The sequence below is a fragment of the Carlito syrichta genome, unplaced genomic scaffold (genome assembly GCF_000164805.1).
Source record: "Carlito syrichta isolate Samal-C Ts95f unplaced genomic scaffold, Tarsius_syrichta-2.0.1 Scaffold311363, whole genome shotgun sequence".
NCBI lineage: Eukaryota > Metazoa > Chordata > Mammalia > Primates > Tarsiidae > Carlito > Carlito syrichta.
In genome coordinates this window covers 235,813-240,927 of record NW_007255459.1, presented here as the reverse complement: position 1 = coordinate 240,927, position 5,115 = coordinate 235,813, and positions in this window count along the sequence as shown.

Below are 5,115 nucleotides of genomic sequence, written 5' to 3'. Positions count from 1 at the left end.
GGAGCGGCCACTGCACTCCAGTCTGGGCGACAGAGTGAGACTCCCAGCTCAAAAAAAAAAAAAAAAAAGTTGAAGCAGGCCAGGCTCGGTGACTCATCCTGTAATCCCAGCACTCTGGGAGGCTGAGGCGAAAGGAGTAACTGAGTCCACAGGTTCGAGACCAGCCAGGGCAACTTGGTGAGACCTTGTCTCTACAATAAATTTTTAAAAATTAGGTGGGTGTGGTGGCACATGCCTGTAGTTCCAGCTACTTGGAAGGCTGATGAGGAAGGATCACTTGAGCCTTGCAGGTCAAGGCTGCAGTGGCTGGCTGTTAACGTGCCACTGCACTCCAGCCAGCCTGGGTGACAGATTAAGACTAACTCAAAAAAAAATAAAAAAAAAAGAGTTGAAGCAGTCCTGAAATATAGTGATCAGGTACCAGAGAAGCTATCAAAATTGCACTTCGATTTCTTTTTTTTTTAATTTAGGGGCAACCCCTTCGGGTCCCCTCCCACTGTGGGAGCTTTTCTGTCCTCTCAATAAATCCAACTTTCTAAAAAAAAAAATTTCTTTAGAAATAGCATCTTGTCCCATTGCCCAAACTGGAGCGCAGTGTTGTGATCATGGCTCACCAGTCTTGACCTCCTGGGCTCAAGTGATCCTCCTGCCTTAGCCTCCTGAGTAGCTGAGACTACTACAGGCATGCCCCACCATGCCCGGCTCATTTTTTATTTTATTTTTGTAGAGATGCTGTGTTGTCCAGGCTGGTGTCAAACCCCTGGCCTCAGGCAATCCTCCCGTCTCAACCAGCCGAAGTGCTGGGATTACAGGTGTGAGCCACTGCGCCCGGCTGAACTTTGATTTCTTCTTCTAGAAAACTATACCTAGTTCATCTGAAGTGTGTGAACTTCAGAAAGCTCCCAGTGTTGGAAACTTCTCTCATACTATAGTGCCTTCCTACTTATAAATGCCTATACCCTGCTCAGTGGTGACGGTTATCGACCTCAGAACCCCACTAGCATGTGGGCACCCTGGAAGGAGACCTGGTAATGATCAACTGTTCTTATTGTTCTATATTTATGGAGAGACACCTTTGTACATAGAACAGGGGTGCTTGGTCTTTGCTCCAGTACAGAGGATGCTGCTGGTGCCACAGTGTAATAACAGCTTTGGGTGTCCTCAAGAACAGAACTTCCTCTGTGAGTAATGGAAACTGGAACAATGAGCTTCACAGGGGAATAAATATTAATGGCTGTTGTGACTTCCTTTAAGAAAGAAGAAACTATGCCATTGTTTATTCCTTACAGCATCTTTTCCATAATTTGCTTTTGTCGTGTGAGTTTGGAGGGCACGTGTGGTGCTAGAGCTGTGTGTGTGATACTGGTGGTTTGTATGTGTTGTGTGTTGTATTCTTTACCCCTTTTGTTTGTGCAATTTTTAAAAAATCATCGCTCAGGCTGAGGGTAGTGGCATAATCATGGATCACTGCAGCTTCAAATTCCCAGGCTCAAACTCTTGCCTCAGTCTCTGGAGTAATTGGGACTATCGGTGCTTGCTAACATGCCCAGCTATTTTTCTTATTTTTTGTAGAGATGAGATCTTGCTATGTTGCCCAAGCTGGTCTTGAATTCCTGGGCTCAAGCAGCCCTCCCGTCTTGGCCTCCCAAAGTGCTGGGATTACAGGTGTGAGCCACTGTGCCCAGCCACGTTGTGTGATTTGAATGTAACAAACAAACCTTCAGTAAAAGGCATGGCATCTTCATTGAGATGAACATGCAGTATATGGCGAGCTTTTGCGTTGCTGTCTGCCTGTGTGCACAGCAGGGCTTGAGTGGGGGCTGGGGGCTGGCGATGCAGGTGTAGAGATAGAACCACAGAGATGATGACTCCACTGAATCTTGTGTCAAAGCATGCGCTTTGTTTTTTTGCCATCTTGAGGAACCCACCAGAGCAGAAGGAAGCGTCCCGTCAGGTCTGAGAGTGGTAGGAGGACTTTTTGTTTTGTTTTGTTTTTAAGTCAGTGTCTTACTCTGTGGCCCACGCTGGAGCGAAGTGGCACACTCACGGCCACCGCAGCCTCAACCTACCGGGCTCAGGTGATCCTTCTGCCTTAGTCTTCCAAAGAGCTGGAACCACAGGTGCGTGCCACCATGGCCAGCTAATTTTTTTATTTTATTGTAGAGATGAGGTCTCACCATGTTGCTCAGGCTGGTCTCGAACCCCTGAACTCAGGCAATGCTCTCGCCTTTACCTCTCAAAGTGCTGGGATTACAGGCATGAGCCACCGCGCCAGGCTGATAAGAGGGCCTTTGTCTTGCCCACCCTGGCCTCTCACTCACTTTTCTGTAAACCCAGAAGTTTCTAAATTTTGAACTGGGCTCCTTCCCTCTTCATTTCTGGGTGCCATGTGTTCCCAAAGGCCTCCTGATCTGAAACCTCCCCACGGCACCCACAACTGTGAGGATGTGTACACGGCGTCTGCCTCTAAAATCTGTAACTCAGTTACTGGCGGTGCTATTGGAATCCCGTCATACCAGCACTGACTGGGCACTGACTGTGTGCTGAGCACACCTCCTGTGCTAAGGAAACCAAGAACATGAGGGGACTGGTGTAAATGGTGAACCTGGGGTTTGGATCTGAGCAGGCTATCTTCTGAACCTGGACTCTTTTTTTTTTTTTTTTTTGAACTGAAGTCTCACTCTGTCACCCAGACTGGAGTGCGGTGGCACACTCCCAGCCACCGCAGCCTTGACCTGCTGGGCTCCGGCAATCCTTCCGTTCAGCCTTCCAAGTAGCTGGAACTACAGGCGCGCTACCACGCCCGGCTAATTTTTTTTAAATTTATTGTAGAGATGAGGTCTCGCCAAGTTGCCCCGGCAGGTCTCGAACCCACGGGCGGGCTCAGGCAATTCACTCACCTCGGACTCCCAAAGCACAGGATTACAGGTTGAGCCACTGAGCCTGGCCTGAACCTGGAATCTTAAAATACTTGTATAAAATACTACTTTTCAGAGAGTGAAGTTTTTGCCCAATCTTGAAATGTGTATCGAACCTAAGGGGATGAGGACAAATAAAGCTTTCAGCAGTGAATAGTCTGATGGAGATGTCTGATGTGGTCACACAGAAGGACAGAGTTGAACTTGCTCAGTGTTAACAGTTCCTTGGAGTGAAGGCAGTTGAATGCCCAGAGAGAGGAGGTGATATGAGCCATAATTCACTCTTTTTTTTTTGAGTTGGAGTCTCACTCTGTCGCCCAGACTGGAGTGCAGTGGCCGCTCCCGGCCACCGCAGCCTCGACCTGCTGGGCTCCGGCGATCCTTCCACCTCAGCCTTCCAAGTAGCCAGAATTACAGGCATGCGCTACCACGCCCGGCTGATTTTTTGATTTATTGTAGAGATGAGGTCTCACTGCCCAGGCGAGTCTCGAACCCGCGGGCTCAGGCAATCCACTCACCTCAGCCTCCCAAAGGCGCGGGATTACAGGCTGAGCCACCGAGCCCGGCTCACTCTTTTTTTTTTAATTGGAGTCTCGCTCTGTCACTCAGGCTAGAGTACAGCGGCACGCTCACAGCCACCGCAGCCTCAACCTGCTGGGCTCAGGCAGCCCTTCCACCTCAGCCTTCCAAGGAGCTGGAACTACAGGCGCCTACTGACATACCCAGCTAATTTTTTTTTTTTTTTTAATGTAGAGATTAAGTCTTGCCAAGTTGCCCAGGCTGATCTCAAACCCCTGGGTCCTCTCACCTCCGCCTCCCAAAGTGCTGGGATTACAGGCATGAACCACCACGCCTGGCCATAATTCACTCTCAATCAACAAGAGAAAGAAAAAGTGCCCCGGTGCCCTTGCTGATACTCTAACAGAGACAGAGTAGAGGAAAGTTTCTGCCCTGGGGGCAGGTTTCTAGCTGCTGGCATGGCTGGGCATGAGTGACTTGCCCCTCGGTCCCTTTTTGTAAAACCACAGGGTGGTCTCTGAGGTCACTTTCAGCACTAAAGTGTTGCCATCCAATGGAGAGTTGGCACTTGAGCTGGCTTCTCTCCACTCTGAGCAACCACCCATCAGTCCCCCTCCACTCACCCAGTGTCTGGGAGCACTGTTGCCCTGTGGAGTGCTGAGGAAGCTAGGCACAGGCCATGTCCTCTGCCCAAACTGCCGCAAGACGTCACTGGATTTGTGGGTGGGGGAGGAACTCTCCAGAATACACATGGAGTCCAGAAAACCAGGACCCAGGCCATGGAGGATGGGAAGCAGGAAGGAGGGTTCCAACAGGAGCTCCTTGCACTAAAGATTATTTGTTGTTGAAATCCAAAGAGTCCTGGGTTTGTTTTGTGCTAGCTCTGACAGCCTTAGGAGAAAGGGGTAACCTGGGGGAGGTACAGAGCACAGGCATGCCACCTGTGGGCTCCCCCCACCTGTGGACTCCCCCCACCTGTGGGCTTCCCCCTTAGCTGCAGGCTCCCCCCGCCCCACCCTCCCTCACCTATAGGCTCCCCCCCTCCTGTGTGCTCCCTGCAGGGGAGCCAGTCTGCCTGAGATAGCACCAACGGGATGGGCCATGGGGGCATGGAGGAAGGAAGTCTGGAGGCCTGGAAAAGGGTTTTGGCCCATGACCATGGTGCCTGGCACGTGGCGGGGCATTCTCTCTCTCTCTCTCTTTTTTTATTCCTTTCTTTTTTGAGCTGAAATCTCACCCTGTTGCCCAGACTGGAATGCAGTGGCACACTCCCTGCCACCACAGCCTAAACTTCCTGGGCTCCGGCGATCCTTCTGCTCAGCCTTCCAAGTAGCTGGAACTACAGGCGCGCACTACCACGCCCGGCTAATTTTTGATTTATTGTAGAAACGAGGTCTCACCAAGTTACCCGGGCGGGTCTCGAACCCGCGGGCTCAGGCAATCCACTCACCTCAGCCTCCCAAAGTGCGGGATTACAGACTGAGTCACCAAACCTGGCCCCGCAGGGCGTTCTCCTTGTCCCCTATTTTGACAGGTCCTCAGGGATGTTCGCCCCTCCCCCGTGCTGTTTTCCATGAAACTGCTGTCTCAGCCTCAGAACTGGATTGGAGGCCTATTTCTGCCTCAAATGTCCTACTGAGTCTAGGTGACTTACAGGACAGTGTTTTCCAAGTCAAGT